General features: G+C 41.7%; 1 non-coding gene across 1 annotated transcript; it reads right to left on the bottom strand.

Moving 5' to 3' along the window:
- Positions 1–16,245: 16,245 nt before the first annotated feature.
- LOC136228386 (small nucleolar RNA R71) lies at positions 16,246–16,352 on the bottom strand. The gene has a single exon (XR_010688704.1). It is a non-coding gene; the product is annotated as a small nucleolar RNA R71 (small nucleolar RNA).
- Positions 16,353–21,685: the final 5,333 nt, after the last annotated feature.

The following is a 21,685-nucleotide window of genomic DNA, read 5'->3' as shown; positions in this document are numbered from 1 at the left end:
TGTGGCGGACGCTAGGTTCGCATTGGCAGTGGCAATAGTGGCATTGGCATTCGCTATCTCTTTCTCTAACTTTTCAATAGTCGCCCTATTCGCCACATTCTGAAGGACTCCATTCTCCAAAGTGCGCAAGCGGGCATACAGCTGAGGAAAACAAAAGGATTTAGTCCGAGAATGAAGCAAATCATCATATTCTTTTAATACTCACCGAAAGAAGCTCAGACTTTCCCTTATGGATGTGGATCGATTCAGGTATTTGGTCGTAATCCTTTTGTACTTCTCCCACCTGCCCTAAAGCTTCGTCCAGGTCATTCAAGAGAGATTCATTCTCAAAAGTTCCTTGAGCCCCAAACTTGGCGGACCAATATCCACCGATATCGGGCTTCGCCATCTGTGCAAACAGGAAAAACCATACGCCGCTTTAAAATCAGATGAGCAGGAAACAAAATCAATAGACGAATTACCTGAACCACTTTCTCAGTAGGTTTGGCGGATTTAATCGCGTCCGCCATTATCTTGGTACTCCCAACAGTATTGGGCCGCCTCTTCTTCAGCGGTGGATCGGCAGCCATCTCCATAGGGCGTTTGCCCGTATCAGGTTGAGGGTTAGCCGCCTGACTCTTCTTGCGGGCTTCCTCTTCTTGAAACATCCTGCGCGTCTCTGCAAGAGCACGATTTGCCTTAGACACACCCCTGCCAAAGAAGATATCAGAATAATTAAAGCTCCTGAATTATACAAAGTACCTTGATCAAACTGAGTAATTTTTGAATAAATGAATTGATCCTCCACTCGGCGGATCAGAGGAATGTCGCTCATCATGAAGGCTAAGGCATCCACATACGTCCATGCATCCGCCTTAATCTGCTTCATGAGATCCGCCACCTCTTCATCACTGTGTGTTAAGATTCGCATGTCACATGCCATATGTAGCGGACGAGAGTTCCAGACAGAAGGAAAACCTAACGGTTCATCCTCCTTTATCTTCACGTAGAAGAAACTCTCATCCCAGCTATGAACGTTGGACATTTTGTCATAAAAGGGCGAATAAACACCAAATTTGGCGAATGTAAGATAAGACTCCGACTTCCTCCTGGAGGGTTTGTGAAAGGCTCTAAAGATTCGGCCATTATACACTACGCCTAAATTTGACGCAAGATAGCAATCTAACGCCATGTCAAGCCAGCCGTTGGGGTGTAGCTGGCTGACGACGATGTCAAAATACGAGAGGATATCCGCCAACATTTGGGGAAGAGGAAGGCAAAACCCTCTCTCAATATGACTACAAAATACAGTAAAAAAGCCCTTTGGCGGATTGGAGGGGCGTTGATGAGAAGCTGGGAGTTGGGTTTCATAATTTTTGATCCACGGAAAGCGATCCGATAGACTCGCCAAATCCGCGGCACTCATACGAGACGAAGTAGACTCCGCTCGAGGATTCTTTTTTCTAACAGGAACAGAAGAAGAGGCCATTAAACCCAGAAACTGGTTACGGGCACCGGCCGGAGTAAAACCGGAAAAGAAAGAAGGGTTTCCAGTAGAACGAGTCTGGTAAGGGTTACGCGCCGAGTTATTGAACTCAGTTGGACCATAATTAATCTCGCCAACAGAAGATTGGGAATTTTCCGACGAGGATGTGGTCCAACTAAAATCTACTTCAATCTTAGGAGAAGACGTCGAATTAAAGAGTTCGGAAGTTGACCCAGAGGATGAAGATGAACTTCTAAACATTCAAAGTAAAATTAAAAGCACTTACATGGAAATGCAGAAGCCTGGGTAGGATCTTTGAAGTTTCTGAGGAAAGGCTTCGAAAACGGGAAAGGAAGGAAAACGAGAAAGAAAGAGAAATGCCAGCGCCAAAGAATGAGAAAGAAGTGAGAGGGTTTCTGGGGCAGGTTCAGTATATCAGTCGGTTCATAGCAAGACTCACCGCAATCTGTGAGCCAATCTTTAAGTTGCTACGGAAAGATCAACCCATGATTTGGAATGATAAGTGTCAGCAAGCCTTGGAGAACGTCCGGAACTATTTGTCTAATCCACCTGTTCTGAGACCGCCTAAACTGGGAAAACCGCTTCTCCTCTATATAGCGATCGAGGAGCGATCCATTGGGGCAATGCTGGCCCAGGAAGGGGACACCGGTGTGGAGCACGCGGTATATTATCTGAGTAAGAAGTTCCTGGAGTACGAGCTTAAGTATAACATGATCGAAAAGACGTGCGTGGCAGTAGTATGGCTAATAAAGAAACTACGGCACTATTTTCAATCTTACAAAGTGATCATTATTTCTCGGATGGATCCCGTGAAGTATCTGTACCGAACTCCGTCTTTAACAAGGAAACTAGCCCGATGGTTGTTGCTTTTGTCCGAGTTTGATATTGAATATGTAACGAAGAAGTTTATCAAGGGGAGGGCCGTAGCAAAATTTCTGGCCAACCAACCCCTGAACGCAGAAAAGGAAGAGATAAACTATGATTTCCCCGATGAGCACTTGAACGCAATAGAAGTTATACCATGGAAAATGTTCTTCGATGGGGAAGTTAATTCGAATGGAGCCGGAGTAGGGGTGCTACTTATCTCACCAGAAGGAGAAAGGATCCCAATGGCAAAGAAGCTATCCTTCCCTCTCACCAATAATATGGCCGAATATGAAGAGTGCATCTATGGGTTGGAGTCATTAGCAGCACTGGGAGCATCATATGTTGAAATCTGGGGCGACTCAAAGCTGATCATCGAACAGGCACAAGGAAACTGGGAAGTAAGAGAAGAAAGGTTACGTCCATACCTAGACCAGCTAGAAAGGTTGGCGCAGAAATTCAGCGAATGTCGTTTTTATCACATTCCTCGAGCACAAAACCTGGCAGCGGATGCTTTGGCCACTTTGGTATCAGTATGGGATAATCCTCGGAACCTTGCCTCGAATCCTTTGGTGTTGAGAAGGTCTCACAAACCATGCTACGAAGATGTAATGCTGTTGGGGGCAGATGAAAAACCTTGGTATTTCGATATCGTAAACTTCATGAAGAGTGGAACATACCCGGCAGAATCAGAACTTAGGGATCAGGCTGTGATTAGAAGGTTAGCACAACAGTTCGTCATCCACCACGACTTGCTTTACAAAAGGCACACCGATGGTTTACAACTGAGGTGCTTGGATGCGGGAGAAGCCCGTGAGGCAATGGAGTCAGTACACTCAGGAATTTGTGGAGCCCATATGGGAGGGGTGGTACTGGCAAAGAAAATCATAAGGCAAGGCTTCTATTGGCTCACCATGGAAAGAGATTGTAACGAATATGCGAAGAAATGCCATGATTGTCAAATCCACGGAGATTATAATCATTTACCAGCTATGGAGTTGCACGTGTTAGCACCCATTTGGCCGTTTGCGGCTTGGGGCATTGATATTATCGGAGAAGTGAGGCCTAATGCTTCGAACGGGCACAAATTCATTGCAGTTGCTATTGATTATTTCACCAAGTGGGTGGAGGCAGAATCATTTAGCAAGTTGGGGTCTAAACAGATGAGGAAGTTCATTGAAAAGCACTTGATCACCAGGTTCGGAGTGCCTCATCATATGATCACGGATAATGGGGTCCAGTTTCAAGGAGAAGTGAAAAGTCTATTCCAAGAGTACGGTATTGAACATCATAGGTCTTCTCCGTATCGTCCGCAAGCTAATGGCGCAGTTGAGGCAGCTAATAAGAACCTCAAAAGGATTCTCGTAAAGACAGTAGAATCGCATCGGAACTGGCACGAACAGCTTCCGCTCGCTTTATGGGCTTATCGCACGACAATTAGAATGTCAACTGGGGCAACGCCGTTCTCCTTGGTATACGGTGCAGAAGTCGTTCTCCCGATTGAGGTTGAAAAGCGATCGTTGAGAATCGCAGTAGAAGCAGAGATTCCCGAGACGGAATGGGTGAAGAAGCGGTATGAGCAGTTAGCATTGGTGGACGAGAAAAGGATGGAGGCCCTTTACCATGTGCAGTTATATCAGCGAAGGATGGCCCGAGCCTTCAACAAAAAGGTCAAGGCCAGCCCTATCAAAGAAGGGGATATGGTGCTAAAACAGATCCGTGTGACGCACACCGACCCGAGGGGAAAGTTTAGGCCAAACTGGGAAGGGTCGTTCTTCGTGAAGAAGATACTAAGCAAAGGAGCGGTAAAGTTAACTACTATGGACGGCATGGAGTTCTCCGAACCTACCAATCTGGATAGGCTTAAGAAATACTTTTCGTAAAAAAAAAAAAAAGAAAAATTCCCGATAGGTCGAAAACCCGCAAAGGGCGGCCTATGCAACAATAAGGGACATCCCAATGGGTGAAAACCCGAAAGGGCACTCATTTGAAAATTCCGGGATAGTAAAAGGGGAGGCGAAAAATCGATGGGATCTGAAAACCGAAAAAAGGCAGGTCCTGGTAACGGTAGTTATATCTTGAGCAATTATAAAAATAATGTATAAGAGGCTAAGTATTTCTGTTGTTTGTAAATAAATAAAGGCATGAGTATATTTGAAGAGAATGATTGGGATCGTTATAATTTACTGAATGCAAGATAATATGAATCATGAGTTATACATTTCTTACCTTTCTTTTCACAATAAAAAGCCTACGTACTATCTACCCACTCCCTATACACAAGCTATACATCGGGGTAATTCTAATAAAAGCTACGAAGCTATACATGATAAGCCTAATAAGGAGGGAAATCCCAGTGGGCCTCAAAGTCCCTCAGATGCGACGCCTGCTCCGCAGATAGGGTCTCCTTGGCGACTCGAAGCCTCTCCTCGGCGACTCGCACTCTCTCCTCAGCGACGAGGCGTCCTGTAGTCTCCTCCCGCACCCTCTCCTCAACGGCAAGACGTCCCTCGGTCTCTGTCCGCATCACCCCTGACCAGTAGTCGTTCCTCTCCCGGTAGACCTAGCCAACCCTGGCATCGGCCTCCCGCACCGACTCGCTCCGTCTCCGCTCATGTGTGTGAAGATCACTCTGAAAAAAGAAAAAAAAAACAGATATAAAAAAAAGGAAAGAAGAAATACTGGCAAGAATAGAAATCATACATACATATATGCATACATTCCACTACACTAAAATAAAACGAGGATACTTACCAGATGGTCAGCACAGCGCAAGCTGAGTCGATCTCGGAGGTAACCAAACAGCCCCACATAATCAGTGCAAGTCTCCCTCGAAGTCTGGAGAGCGTCTGAGGGATCAAACGGTATCCTCGACGTAAAGACGGGAGGAGCCATCTCGACACCGGCATAGGCCATCCCGGACTCGTCATAACAAACAGTCGCGAAATCCCTCCCGAAGTCCGGGATGGGTACGCCTAGAAGGGACCCCTCCTGTCGGGCGGCGTCGGAGGATTCGCCGACATAATAGGGCGGCTCGCTCGTAGACGCCTGAGCACGGGCATCATCGAAGAAATCTGACATATGGGCACTCCTCCACGAACCCTCCTGCAAGCAAAAGCACAGTAAATACCACTAACTATCTCGTAAATAAAAATAAATAGGCCGAAACACTCACCGGAACCGCCTCCTGACCGAAGACCACAGCAACAGCCTCCCCCGAAAACACGTCCGCCACGGGGTCCACCTCCATCGCCACCGCTAGGGCATCCCTCGCGCTCAATAATGTCGATAAATAGGGGACACGGCCCCCGGCATGAACCCATACATCTCTACCAGCAAAGCGGCGAGTCAAATCTCGACGAATGACCGATAAGGGCATAGTCCGCACCGCAAACATGGAGACAGGGATCTCGCCTGGTGTCCAATGCGAGGCACTAACCCCGGTGATGCCCCGGTCGCCCAAGTACCATGCCCGCACGCAAGGGCCGGTAAGCACGCTCTGCTGCTCCTGGATCAGGGTGACGTACGCGTAATCGGGACCGAAGTCAAGGTCGTCCCACCTGAATCTAATCTGAAATCACAAAGAAAAATTCAGGTCTGATCAAACAAAAATCTAGCGGGATTAGAAGATATTTACCTGCCCCAAGGTCCGTGAATCAATCCAATCTAGGAGCTGCGCCACCGTCTGCCTCTCCCCGGTACCTAGACCGAACTCGCTCCACCGAGCCATAAGTGGGGGCGTCACTACCCGTGGCCTGCGCCGACGCTCGCTGGGAAGAATCCGCCTCTCGTAGGCCCAAACCTGCTTGTAAGAACGAAGGTTATGAACAGAAGGCGCGAAGAAGATAAAAGGAGTAGGTTGAGGATGAACCACGTACCAGAAGAGCAAAAGTGTAACCGCCGAAGTCCTTGCGCTTCCGGCAAGTCAAATCCAGAAACTTGTACAGGTAAGCTAGACCCGCTCCTGCCCAATCGTAAGACGCTACCGCGTCCAAATCACTGAAGGCCTGAATAAGACCCGCATGTATGGTCCCGCTCTTGGTGTGGAAGATCGTCTCGCCTAAAGCATATATCAGGAAGCTGCGGACAGCCAGATCAGTGTCGTCGGTCCCGTAAAAGTCCCTACGACTCAAAGGCTCGAGGTAGTGATGAACTTCGCCGGGGTGGATTTGACACCCGTGTAAACTCTTGGCCCTATCAAAGCGGCCAACCTAGCACGGTCAACCCGTGGACGCATCGTATCAAAGGAGAAGGGAACCGGAGTACCACTCCCCCGCAGCCCGGTCAGTAAAGAGAAGTCGCGAGGCGAGATCGTCATCTCCCCGAACGAGAGATGGAAGGTGTGGGTCGAGTTAACCCATCTCTCGCATAAGGCCCGTAGGCCGAAACGGTCGCACACCCCGTTGGCGCGGGGCAGCGCTAAAATAAAGGGCTCAAAGCCCAACTCTCGCACACGGGCTCTCGCCGCGGCGCCTAGCATGGAATACCACACATGAATATCCGCCGTAGTCCCGGAAATGTCGATGAACTGGAAAGAACGGAACAGGTAAGTTTAAATGTTGTTCCTAGGCTGGCATCTGACGAAAACACGTTAATCTAGCTATTCTTTTGGTCAAATCTAACCTAGAGACATCTTGTCAATTTGGACCGTCATTTTGTGAAATCTCTCCCTTAGGGTTGTTTGCATAGGATTTGATTAATTCATTATTCTTTGATCTACTCTCGTCCGCATTGGAAAAGAGAATTATTCAAGCTGTTACTATTCACGTGCATTAGTCAAGTTTTCACTATTCACGTGCATTATTCGAGTTTTTACTATTCACATGCATTAGTCAAGTTTTTACTATTCACGTACACTATTCATGTTTTTACTATTCACCTGCATTAGTCAGGTTTTCACTATTCACGTGCATTATCCAAGTTTTTACTATTCACGTGCATTAGTCAAGTTTTTACTATTCACGTGCACTATTCACGTTTTTACTATTCACGTGCACTATTCACGTTTCACTATTCACGTGCTATTCACGTTTTTACTATTGGCAGGCATTGCTCGTAGGTTTACTATTCACGTGCATATAATTTGCATTCTTCCAAAGAGACAAATAAAGTGTTACTTGCAAGCAAAGAAATCCATGTTTTCTAACTAAGGTCTTCTAAGGCAACCTAGGGGTTAGCATGCAAATCATGTTCAAAGTAGGGATACTAAAGCCTAGAAATTTAGTCAAAAGACGAGGAAGTAAGAAAGTACTTACCTGGTTACAGTGGGTCCGGCTCAGATGAGATGTGGGGTCCTAAAAAGGGTCCACTGTAGTAAGGTTCACAAAACCCTCCTCCATGCCCTTCGTGCCATCATGTTGATCCAAATCCATCCCGAGAATAATCCAAATCAAAAGTTAGAGAGAGAGAGAAGAGAGAGAAGGTGTGGGGTTGAAATGAAACCCCACCACCTTATATAGAAAAGGGGAAGGACATTCCCGTAAATAGTGAAAAAGGTACGATGTGACATAAAGGTAAAAAGTAAATAATTATTTACCAGGTGCACAGACCTCCGATTTGCAGTCCATTTCAGCCTGCATTTCTGCCAAACAGTGACCGATAATATCAAGATGGAACTCCAGACGACAGCCAATTTTTACAGAACAGCGGCACCAGTCAAAATACAGACGATAGTCAACAGAAAAATAATTGTTAGTTTGAATCATTCCGGACTAAAAAGACGTTCCTATCGAACCATTCAAACCTCCAAGACACTAGCTCCAGTCAGAAAATACAGACAACGGTGTTTTAAAAGAATTCAGAATTGTTAGAAAGAACCTTTGCTTTTGAGACGTTTTACCCGCGGTCGTGGACCAGGGTTGCTTTTGAGCCATTTTACCCACAGTCGTAGACTAGGGTCGCTTTTGAGCCATTTTACCCGCGGTCGTGGACCAGGGTTGCTTTTGAGCCATTTTACCCACGGTCGTAGACCGGGGTCGCTTTTGAGCCATCTTTACCCGCGGTGGTGGACCAGGGTTGCTTTTGAGCCATTTTACCCGCGGTCATGGACCATTGTTGCTTTTGAGCCATTTTACCCCGCTCGTGAACCGGGGTCGCTTTTGAGCCATTTTACCCGCGGTCGTGGACCAGGGTAGCTTTTGAGCCATTTTACCCCCGGTCGTAGACCGGAGTTGCTTTTGAGCCATTTTGCCCACGGTCGTAGACCGGGGTCGCTTTTGAGCCACCTTACCCACAGTCGTAGACTAGGGTCGCTTTTGAGCCATTTTACTCACAGTCGTGCACCAAGGTTGCTTTTGAGCCGTTTTTACTCGCACTCAACTTAGGCTAGGGTCCGTAAGAAGAACATCCGCCGGTAGCCGATTCAAAGGCAAGGACGGAGAGAATCGAGAACGATGCCGGAACGCGCAGCGCAAAGGTCAGGTATTTTTCCTCCTACTCTTTACGTGTCTCTTACTTTTATATGTTTACATTGCATGTGTTGCGTTAGCAAAAAAAACCGTTTTCAAAACACACACATCACTGTCAAAATAGGAAAGTAGGGACAACTGTAGACACCGAGTCGGAGGACCTGTGACGAAAGCCTGTAAACAAGACGGTCGAAGCGGTTGATTCCGGAAGTTTTAAAACAAAAATATTTAATAAGGAAAGAAAAATTAATGCGAGTCGCGGTCGTCAAGTGGACGGCTCGCGAGTGCTCAGCGACGTGGTGCGAGCGCCTAGCGGCAGCCGACGCGTGTCCGACGACAATAGGATGCGCGCCCGGCAGCGCGGGGCGCACGCTCGACATCCGTTGGGCGCGCATGCCCGGCAGCACGGGGTGCGCGCTCGACGACCGTGGGGCGCGCACGCCCGACGGCCGCTGGGCGGGCGCGCTCGGCAGCCGCTGGGCGAGCGCCCAGCGACGTTGGGCGGACGCCCGACGATTGTCGGGCGAACGCCCAACGTCAGTTGGGCGCTCGCGCCCAACGCTGGTTGGGCGCGCGCCTAACAATAGTTGGGCGTTCGCCCAACCATGTTGGGCGTTCGCCCAACTAATGTTGGGCGTCCGCCCAACGAATGTTGGGCGTTCGCCCAACGAAAGTTGGGCGTTCGCCCAACATAAGTTGGGCGTTCACCCAACTAGCTTGGGCGTTCGCCCAACTGACTTTGGGCGACGCCCAATTTTCTTCGGGCGTCGCCCAAAGTTCCGGGGATCCGTTTGCCTATATAAGGCACGGATCCCCATGCATTGAAAGGAGGACTTTTTGGGAGGAGCTTCTCACTCTAGACATTTTTAGAGAGAGAAAATCTTTTTTTTTTTTGGGAAAAAACATTTTTTTCCTAAAAATTCCAAATTTCCTAAAAGTTAAAATTTTACCAAAAACACAAAAACACCGGAAAAGCACGATTCGTGGAATCAACCGACTTCAACCGTCAATACCGAACTTGAGGTATTATCCGAGAACTAGACTCGTTTTATTTATTTCATTTATTTTATTTTCTTTATTTATCTTTATGTTATAATTTTATTTATTTAGTTATTCATTTATTTATCATGTTTTATTTAATTCTTCGTATTTATTTATCCCGTGTTAAATAAAAATTCGGTTTTGTTTTAAAATAAAAAACCTCGTTTTAATATCCCAATACGAACCGTGATCCGATTAAAAGGTAGTTCGGGTATTAAAAACGTTGTAATTATAAATTTTGAAAAGATATTTCCGAATAACGTTTTAAAATAAAAACGTCGTTTTAGGAAACTCCGTTATAGACTATGATCCATTTTTGGTAGTTCGGAGATCCAAAACGATTGAATTAGATTTAATTTAAAGCTTTTGAACGAATCTGGAAAGTTTTGGAGTGCTGCTATAATTCTACCTTTTCTGTCACTAACAGCAGATTGGCGACGGATTTTCCGTCGGTAATCTGCTGGAAATCGAAAATCACCATTTTTACCCTCCTTTCCCCACTTTTATGACATTTCTACTTGTATATATATGTATATTATTGTGTAATATGTTTATAAAAATTATTTTTTTTATCCTATAACTATTTATTATGTACTATATATTTATTTATTTCATGTTGAAATTTAATTCGTTTGGATTTAATGTTATAAAGTAGTGTATATGTATATATATAGTTTTTTTTGGCATTTGAATTATATTAGTTATCATAGGGTAAAACTATTTTGGAAATTAAATGTTATTTTTAGTTTTTATAGTTTCCCTTATTTTTACATAGTTGTAATTAGGATAAAAAGGTATTATATGTATTACTACTTTCCTTATCCTACATTTAATCTATATATATATTATTACCATTTTTACTATTCTTACATATATGTATAAATATGTATATTTATTCTCCATTTGGATTTCCTATAGGTATATATTCTTTAAACATGTTTGGTTGGGTGAAGTTGAATTTAATTTGTTAGTTGTTGTAATTATATTCAAGTAAGGATTAATTGAGTGAAAAAGGGGAAATTAAATCACAAAAAAGAGAGTTTAAGTTGTTTGTTTAAATTAAAGCTTTACTAGACATTCCTAAAGTGTAAATAACGTTTTCTCGACATTTTTAAACCATTTCTAAAACATCACGTTTTAAAACCTTAATTCGTTCCAACGACGGATTAGGCGAACCTTGTAATTAAAATTGTTTTCATTATAAATAATAGAGTTTTGAATCGTTTTCTTAAACGGTTTGTACAAAATAATTTGACTTGTATGCTTAACCATGTTTTCGGGTTAAAACTCTTTATTCCACGTCTTCAAACACTCAAGTCGTTCCAACGGCAATTCGAGTAGATGCCATGTAAATTAACAGGGTTTTGAAACGTACCTAAATCGTTCCAACAGCGATTAAGGTACGAACCATGTAAATAAACTCGTTTTCGGGGAGCGAGTTTAGTGTAGAGTTGACATACGAATCGAGGTATAAGACACACTGTAAATAAATTAATTCTCCCTTCTCCCCCTCTCTCCTTTATAAATTTATGCAAAATGGGTGATTCTTTATCAAAGTGGCTTTCAATAATATATGCTCAAAATGGTTTTCAAAACGAGAAAGGAAAGGTTTCAAATGAATTTTAAACTTAAAGAAATATGTGATTAGTCCATTATCGCCTAACACGCTGAGTAGGAGGCCGGTGGTTCATAACCGGGCGATGTCGGGGTGCCTAGTAGCCTTTCTCTGGAAAGTAGCTAGCCTTCTCGGCTCGTACCTAAGTTTCCCGAACCCTCACCGGTCTCCCGCAAGGGATCGGTGTTCATTTTCCCATTCATGGGTGGCGACTCTTCCATACTCCGAGCTCCGGTCCTGCCGAGCAGCTTGATTCCACGATTGGTTGCTTTCGGCGCCAATCACCGCTTACGTCGCCATGAGGTTTCCACCCCCCGGTCCGCCCGGGAGATTAGGCCGCAGCACCTCGTCTAACACCTGCCTAACTACTCCACCCACCCCTCCCACGCCTTCCGCCGCTGCAATAACCGCAGCTCTCCCCTCCAACCTATTCGCTCCCACCCATGTGATGAGGGCATCTTACACTCATACGCGGGGCGTAAGATAGAACATTCAGAGCGTGAATCCGGAGCCGAGAGAAAGGAAGAAAACCACGCGAGAAGGGGGTCACTAGGGCATTCCACGTGGAGCGTGTTGTCCAGTGCGTGGGGCGTGGATCGAACCTTCAAAGGAACCAGTTCCAGGGGGTCATGTACACGGGGCGTACTCCCAAGGACGCGGAGCGTGGTTCCTCATACGCGGGGCACATATCAGGCATCCGGAACGAGTTCTACCTAGGAGGTCAACTATGCGGGGCGTAACAACAGAGACGCCACGCGTAAACCCCATCAACAAGACGCACCAGGATCAGGAGTTGCACCACGCGGGGCGTAGCCAGACCTACACGGGGCGTGTCCCGTCTGTAGCATACTTCTTCACCAAGTTCTTCATGCTATGGACCACTCCTTATTTACACCTTTGCCACTCCCTAATTACAACTCTACCACTCCTTATTTACAATCATGCCACCCCTTTACCATTAACCCAATTTACCCTTTATCTTTGTATTTTAATTAGTTATGTAATTTACCCTTTATTTAATTTGGCAATTAGGTTTTTGAGATGATATAAATTCATCTCTTTCTCTTTGTAATGTTGAACTTTTATCAATACAAAATTAATCATCTTCTTCATTGAAGCTTTGTTAAGGTTTTTACCTTCAACAATGGGGATTTCACTATTCCTATGGATTTAGTCCATGAAACCCGGGATTCACTCCTTCTAGTTTAGCTAGAGAAGAACATCTTTGTTAGTTTACGATTAAAACTAACACGTCCCGAAACCAATATATATCAGTTGGTATCAGAGCCGATCGTTTTCCTTGAACAGAGACTTCTTCCGACTATGGTTCAACCAAATTTATCTCCAAGATATGAAGAAACCTTCAACAAGGGGTTGGAAAATCTCGAAGACATCGTGAGGAGGTATAGAGAGAGTACTAAGGAGGATTTTCGAGTGATACACGAGCTAACGAGGAAGCTTGCAACATCCGTAAAGAGTCTCAAGCAAGAATGCCGAAATAACTCCCAACCCACCATAGAAGTTCCTCTTGAAGATCCATCACCAATCTTTTCTCCTTTACACATTGAAGAGGTAAATCCTAAACTTCCAATTTCTCATATTGAAGTGGTGGATAGTCCTATTGCTAGGAAGAGATTGAATGTTTGTGATGTTATTTGTAGTGTTGAAATGGGTTTAGATTCTCATTGTGGATTATTTAATAATGATGATGTGAATGAGAATGTGGATTTATGTGTGAATGAGGAGGAAGGAGTTCTTGTAGGTGAGGATTTTGGGGAAACCCATGTTGCAAGCCCCATGTGTTTGATAGAATACCCCTTAAGCATAACTTTACTTGTGTGTGTGAGGAAAGTAGGGGTATTATTCTTGAGGAAGGGGAGGGTGACCTTGGGGTTATTAATCTCTTTGGGAAGAATGATGAAATTTCATTATGTGTGGAGATTGATGGCTATGGAGATGGGAGAGATGTTGGTGGTTCTACCATGTTGGGGTGTAGCGTGGCTTTCGAGTCGGGTAGCTTGTCAAAGGGTTTAGCCGGCTTTAACTATGGAAAGAAGCCTATAGGAGCGATAGGTCATGGGAGAGAACAGGTTGAGGACGAGGAGGGAAGTGAAATTCTGTATGGTAAAAAAGAAGACGAGCTACGAAAGGAGATTGATGGAGAAGGAAACTTCGAAATTGAGCTAGTTGACGAAGATGAACTTGACTATTATGAGCGAGAGTTCCGGAAGGGAATGGAGGAAAGTGGTGATGTGGGACCAACGTCCGAAGATGTGAAGTATGTGTCCTTCAATGGACAACCATAGGGCATTCTACCTTTGGGGAAGATACCACGTGACATTGCATGGGATCCCAGAGGTCGTATGCTATGTCTTCCTCATCGTCGCTTGAGCTTCAAGGAAACGAATAAATGGTCCTTTGTGACGCCTCTAGGAGGAAATGAGATTCCTAGCACATGCACATTAGGAATGAACCGAGCCTCCCACTTGGTAAATTCGGAACTTGTTATTTTGTTCTTGATTGAGATGTATGTGTTGGGATATATGTTGTGTTTGTTAAGGGGACATCAACCCTATGAGGTGTCAATGAGGAGTGATTTTGTGGTGAAGAGAGTGAGCTTCATAGAGTATTTGGTGAATGGGAATGGCCGTCCGGCTGATGTAGAGAAAATGGGAGAAACGCAAGAACGGCGGGATAGTGGCCAAGTTAGTGAAGAGGCGACTCAAGAAGCCGCGAGATTGTTAACCCAAGACGAAGAAGGAGTTGATACAAGTGCGCTTGGGATCACTATGAAGTGGGTTGATAAGTGTCGTCGGGACATCCCATTTGATGTCGGCTATGAGTGGAATGAAGTTATGACCAATGTCCATGTTCGTGAAGTGGGGGTCAATAAGGTTCAAGGCTGGTCGGTTCAACATGTCGTGGGGGTGTGGAGGAGCTTCCAAGACATTTTGGAAAATTGGTTTGATCAAGTTCGTCCGGATATTCCGTTCGATGTCGGTCAGATATTGAGGCGAGCATTACGGGGGATGAGCACCGGGGGCAAGATACAAGTTGAGGTGTGTGATATGAACTTTATAAGTTCATAATTTGTTTAAAGTTTAGTATTTCATTTTGATAATTTGAGTGTTTATTATGTGATTTGTTAGTGTTTTATCCTTGTTTTAGTGTTATGTTTTGTGTAGGAAAATTGTCAAATAGATGCATGAACATTCACATTTTGAGATGAAAATCAGCTGAAACGCGCCCGCGGAAAAAAGCACGCTCATTGGATTAAAGAGGCTTGGATTGCAAGAATTTCCAGAACGCGCTCACGGAAAATAACGCGCCCGTGGAATTTTCCAGAATTGCTGTAAAGTTATGTCTCTTTGTCGAAAGTCACATTCTTCCATCCAAAAGACATGTCTATCTAGAGTGGTGTTTCAAGGGGTGTCTCTACATTTAAAAGAACATAATTGCTGGATGTTTATAGGATGAAAAATTACTTGAAGAAGAACACAAGAGATCAGAAAGAAAAAGAGACTTGAAGGTCAATTGCATGTTTAAAGCATTTTGAAGAGAAGTTAGAGATCAAGAAGAAAAGGATGATAATTACTATCCACTTTAGTTTGTTCAATTGACTTAGTTTAATCTAACTTACAATATTCTTTTCATAATACATGTTTCAGTTAAGATCTTAATTATTCTTTATAGTTAGGAATATGATCGAGAGACAATTCCTTAACGAAATTTATGAAGAATTGATTATCTTTTATCCCTAGAGAGATCAGGATAAAAAGATAGTTGTCGTATGTTGATTATTGAATTAGTAATGTTTATGATTGATTAGTTGATTCAACAAGTGAGAACTGAGAATTAATATCATCGTTTTATATTACTAAGTACTCTAATTTATGTCGAGAGAGTAGGTTAGAATTATATACAACTTAACTTGTAATCGTTAGATTGAATAAGTATAATTAAGCAATTCATTAAGTTTTTATCATCTGTCTCTGACTTGTTATTCAAATGCATATTTAAGTTTGATCTTTAGATTCAAGTAATTAGATTAGTTTTAATTAGATAATTAACAACATTCTTATATTTGATTTCTGTAAACAAAAGAAACGGATTAAGTGATAGTGAGTAATAACTTTGTTCCTCGAGGGATCGGCATCTTTTATTACTACAAGGAAACTGTGCACTTGCAGAAATTCCTCAACAAGTTTTTGGCGCCGTTGCCGGGGAGCAATTCTGTTTATTGCCATTATTTTACTTAGTCTAACTTTTGGATTACAGTCATTTTTTTTTATTTTTTTTACTGATATTTTTTTTTTCAATTTTGCAGATTTTTTTAATTCAAGTACATGCCTAGGATAAGAAGTTCCAAGGAAAAGCTTGAAACATTTATCCCAGAGATTGAAAATTTTTGTAAGCAGAAACGAAAAACAAAAAAATTGAAAGACAAGATGGCAAATCTACCCGAGCAAAGACTTATGGATTATGCCATTCCAGCAGTGAATGGGGCGCAACAAGGAGTGGTTCGTCCGACGGTTAATGCAAATCAATTTAAAATAAAACCAGCTTTACTTCAAATGATGCAAAATTGTATCCAATTTTATGGTTTGCCAAATGAAAATCCAAACTCTCATTTAGCAATTTTTTTGGAGATATGTGATACATTTAAAATTAATAATGTTCCTACCGAAGCAATTAAGCTTCGGCTTTTTCCATTTACTTTAAAGGATAAAGCCAAAGCTTGGTTAAATTCATTACCACCAGGATCCATTACAACTTGGGATCAATTGGCACAATCATTTTTATCCAAGTATTTTCCTTTGGCAAAAACAGCCAAGTTGATAAAGGAAATTACTACATTTACACAATTTGATTCTGAATCATTATATGAAGCATGGGAACGTTTTAAGGATTTGCAGCGGAGTTGCCCCCATCATAACCTTCCAAGAGAGTTACTTATGCAGACTTTCTACAATGGAGTTAATCCTGCCACCAGAACCACTATTGATTCAGCATCCGGAGGATCACTTATGAGGAAAACTACTACTGATGCCTATGATTTATTGGAAGAAATGGCTACTAACAATTGCATGTGGCCAAGTGAGAGAGCAAAGGAATCATCTTCTCAACCTATGAAAGGAATTATTACTACTGACCCAATGACTGTTTTGCAGGCACAAATTTCAGCATTAACCAATAAGATTGAGAAAATGAGTATGGGTAATCAACCAACTTGTACAATGTGTGGACAAAGTGGACATTATGAACTTGAATGTCCCTTGGGACAACCAAGTACAGAGGAGCAAGTTAATTATGTCCAAGGACAAGCACGGGGAAATCCATATCCTAATAATTACAGTTCTGGTTGGAGGCCTAATCAAAATTCCTCATGGTCAAATAATCCAAATCGTGGGCAAAATATCCAACAACCAGAAGATCGGTTTGGATTACTTGAAATGAAGATGGATAAATTCTTGGAGGGAATTAATAAAAAAATAAATTCCCAAGATGAGATCACTAAAAGCCTTGAATCCAAGTTTGATCAAATTACAAAGAACCATTCATCATCTATTCATAATCTGGAGGTCCAACTTGGGCAACTAGCCAATGCAATTCCATCTCGAAACCAAGGAAATCTTCCAAGCAACACAGAAGGAAATCCAAGGGACTTGAAAGCTGTTACATTAAGATCCGGTAATCAATATACATTTCACAATAATTCAAATGATATCTTATTGGATGATTCAAATGAGAAAATAGAAATCCAGTCACCAAGTTCTAGTGAAGATATAGGGAATTCTGAAATTCCCAAAGTGCTTACTGAAAAAGGGGCTGAAAATGTTATATCATCACCACCATCAATTCATCAACCTCATCCACCTTTTCCTCAAAGGCTCAACAAGAAGAATATGGATAAGCAATTTCTAACTTTTCTTGATAAATTGAAAAATTTGAATATTAATTTATCTTTTATTGAGGCTATCACACAAATTCCAAATTACACCAAGTTTTTAAAAGACTTGATTTCAAAGAAGCGTAATTGGGAAGATGTATCTACTATCTCCCTAACGGAAGATTGTAGTTCCATTATCACAAGTGCTATGCCAACAAAACTTAAAGATCCTGGGAGTTTCACTATCCCGTGCAAATTAGGGAATATAGAATTCCCTAGATGCTTATGTGATCTAGGGGCAAGTATCAACCTGATGCCCCTTTCCATTTTTAAGAAACTTGGTTTGGAAGATGTTAAACCAACTTCTATGGTTCTTCAACTAGCGGAACAGTCAATTAAGAAACCTTATGGCATAGTTGAAGATGTACTTGTGAAAGTGGACAAGTTTATTTTTCCTGCAGATTTTGTGATTCTGGATTTTTCTTTTGATGCTAATTTTCCACTAATTTTGGGTAGACCATTTATGAACACTCGAATAGCATTAATTGATGTCTCTGAAGGGAAATTGATCTTGAGGATTGGTGAGGATACTGTGGAATTTCATATAAACAAAGCTCTAAAATATCCCATGGATGAAAATGTGTGTATGAAAGTAGATGTGGTTGACAACTGTGTGAAAGAGGTATTTGAAATCAGCACACAAGAAAATGTTCCTAATGAAAGTGAAGACATTGAAGAAGATGGTGAAGTTAGTCTAAAACCAGAAGTTCTACACCGGAATGAAGCCCCAATTTCCACCATCCATTGTAAGTCCACCTGTTGTTGAATTAAAACCATTACCATCCCATCTGAGGTATGCATTTCTTGGTCCTAACGATACTCTTTCTATCATCATTTCTAACAAACTTAATAAAGATCAAGAATTGAAACTTTTAAAAGTTGTTGAAAAACGAATAAAGAGTATAGGTTGGCAGATTTCAGATTTAAGAGGAATAAGTCCTAATGTAGTAATGCATAGGATTCATATGGAAGAAAAACACCAACCTAAAGCGGATAGGCAAAGAAGACTAAATCCAAACATGAAGGAAGTAGTTAAGAAAGAAATAATTAAACTACTTGATGCTGGCATAATATATCTCATATCAGATAGTGAATGGGTTAGTCCAGTGCAGTGTGTACCAAAAAAGGGTGGGATAACAGTTGTAAAAAATGATAAAGGAGAGTTGATATCTACACGAACCACGACTGGATGGAGGGTTTGTATAGATTATAGAAAATTAAACTCAGCAACTAGGAAAGACCATTTTCCCTTACCATTTATTGACCAAATGCTAGAACGAATTGCTGGTCATGCATTTTATTGTTTCTTAGATGGATTTTCTGGGTACTTCCAAATCTTTATATATCCAACTGACCAAGAACAAACAACATTTACATGTCCCTACGGTACCTTTGCCTATAGGAGAATGCCATTTGGATTATGTAATGCACCAGCAACTTTTCAAAGGTGCATGACTTCAATATTTGGGGATATGATAGAGCATATTATGGAGGTGTTTATGGATGATTTTTCTGTCTATAGTGATTCATTTGACTCATGTTTGTCTAATTTAGATAAAGTATTGGCTAGGTGTGAAGAATCCAATTTGGTCCTTAATTGGGAAAAAAATGCCATTTTATGGTTGAAGAAGGGATTGTGTTGGGACATAAAATATCAGCCAAAGGCATAGAAGTTGATAGGGCTAAAACAGAGATGATAGAAAGATTACCCCCACCTAATTCAGTAAAAGGTATCAGATCATTCCTAGGACATGCCGGATTTTATAGGAGATTCATTAAAAACTTCTCTTTAATAGCAAAACCATTAACAAATCTCTTGGTGAAAGATGCTAAATTTGATTTTGGAGATGATTGTTTGAAGGCTTTTGAGACTTTAAAAAATGCCTTAGTAAGTGCACCTATAATCACAACTCCGGATTGGAATTTACCTTTTGAGATAATGTGTGATGCTAGTGATCTAGCCATAGGGTGTGTTTTAGTCCAAAGAAGAGAGAACATATTACATGTCATTTCTTATGCAAGTCATACTTTAACAGGTGCTCAATTAAACTACACAACTACAGAAAAAGAAATGCTTGCTGTAGTATATGCGTATGATAAGTTTAGGTCATATTTATTGGGTTCTAAAGTGATAATATTTACTGACCATGCGACACTTCGTTATTTATTTGCAAAAAAGGATGCAAAACCACGCCTCATTCGGTGGGTTTTGTTATTACAAGAATTTGATATTGTAATTAAAGATAAGAAAGGCACAGAAAATTCAGTGGCGGATCATTTATCCCGCCTTGAGGATAAAAATGGACCTATTGGAGATACGTCTGGAATCAATGATGATTTTTCGGACGAAGCATTAATGTTAGCTAGGCATTTGACTGCACCTTGGTATGCTGATTTCGCTAACTTTCATGCTGCAGGAATTACTCCCCATGATTTTACATATCAACAGAGAAAGAAATTTCTTTCTGATTCCAAACATTACTTTTGGGAGGAACCATACTTGTTTAAAGTCTGTGGGGATGGACTCATTAGGAGATGTGTGAGTGAGGACGAATATATTGATATCTTAACCACTTGTCATTCTAGTCCATATGCAGGCCATCATGGAAGTTTAAAAACATCATCTCGTGTCCTTGAATGTGGTTTTCATTGGCCAACATTATTCAAAGATGCACATGATTTTGTGCAAAGATGTGATCGATGCCAATGAGTCGGCAATATAAGTAAGAGGGATTCTATGCCATTAACCAACATGTTAGAGGTAGAGTTGTTTGATGTATGGGGAATAGACTTTATGGGTCCTTTTCCTACTTCTTTTGGGCAGAATTATATTCTAGTGGCTGTGGACTAAATGTCCAAATGGGTAGAGGCAATCGCCTCGCCAACAAATGATTCTAAGGTAGTAACTAAGTTCTTAAAGAAATTATTTACTCGATTTAGAGTTCCTAGAGTCATCATAAGTGACGGAGGTACGCATTTCATTAATCGTACTTTTGATGCTTTGCTTAGGAAATATGATGTTCACCATAGGGTATCTACACCATATCATCCACAAACTAGTGGCCAAGTGGAGATATCTAATCGAGAATTAAAATGGATTCTTGAGAAAACCGTTTCCAGTTCACGAAAAGATTGGTCACAAAAATTGGACGATGCCCTATGGGCATATCGTACAGCATTCAAAACTCCCATTGGCATGTCACCTTATAGGTTAATTTATGGAAAAGCATGCCATTTGCCCGTTGAATTGGAGCACAAGGCCTATTGGGCTATAAAAACACTTAACTTTGATATGTCTAAAGCCGGATTTAAAAGAAAATTGCAATTAAACGAGTTAGATGAATTGTGGCTTTTCTCATATGAAAATACTAAACTCTATAAAGAACGAACTAAGAAGTGGCATGATGCACATATTCATGTTAAGCATTTTAATATAGGGGATAAAGTTCTTCTATTTAATTCAAGGTTAAAACTATTTCCGGGTAAACTTAAATCTCGGTGGAGTGGTCCGTTTGAAGTTGTAAGAGTCTTTGACCATGGGGCTTTGGAATTAAAAAATTCGAAGGGCAAAATATTTAAAGCCAGTGGACAACGATGTAAAATTTATTTTGACGATAAAATTCTTAGTCGGGAGATTTCGATCATTAAATTCATAAAGTAAGAATAAGTATTTATAAGTTAAGTTTTATTTTAAAAAAAAGAAAAAAAATATATAATACCACTATCTCAAAATGAGAGCAACGTGGGACAAAGTTCCACAGCTATGCTCCCATTTGTGCCGCGCGCGGAACAAAGCACGCACGCGGTACATATTAGTGTCTCTCTGTCTCGCGCGCGCAATTTTCCGCGACCGCGGAAGAGAGACACCCAATTTTATTTAAGGGTTGCGTGTACAGCTCTAACAAAAGAAAGAGCTGTACACGCCACCAACAACACTTTCCTTTTGGAAAGTGCTGTTGACATTATATAATATAAAAAAAAACTAATTTATTATTTACTTTATTTATTTATTTATTTTGTTTTATGTTTTTATTATTACTTATTCATCATTTTTCTCTTCTCTCTTGCTTAAACCCTAACCTTAGAAATCTCTAAATTTTCAAATTGGGGTTCCTCCAAATTCCTAATTTTTACCCAATCTCTTCTCTTTTCTTTGGGTTACATTCATCCTTACATCTTTCTTACATCAATTTCTTCTTTTCTTCTATCCATAATGGGTCGTTTCAAGAAAAATGTCAAAAAGAAAGGGAAGGAGCAAGCTACTACTTCCATGGAAGACATAGATCAAGGTATGAGTCTTGCTACTCAGTTTAATTGTCCTT

The sequence above is a fragment of the Euphorbia lathyris genome, chromosome 4, assembly GCF_963576675.1.
Source record: "Euphorbia lathyris chromosome 4, ddEupLath1.1, whole genome shotgun sequence".
Taxonomy (NCBI): Eukaryota; Viridiplantae; Streptophyta; class Magnoliopsida; order Malpighiales; family Euphorbiaceae; genus Euphorbia; species Euphorbia lathyris.
The sequence above is the reverse complement of the archived record's forward strand: the minus strand, read 5'-3'. Positions and strand labels throughout refer to the sequence as shown.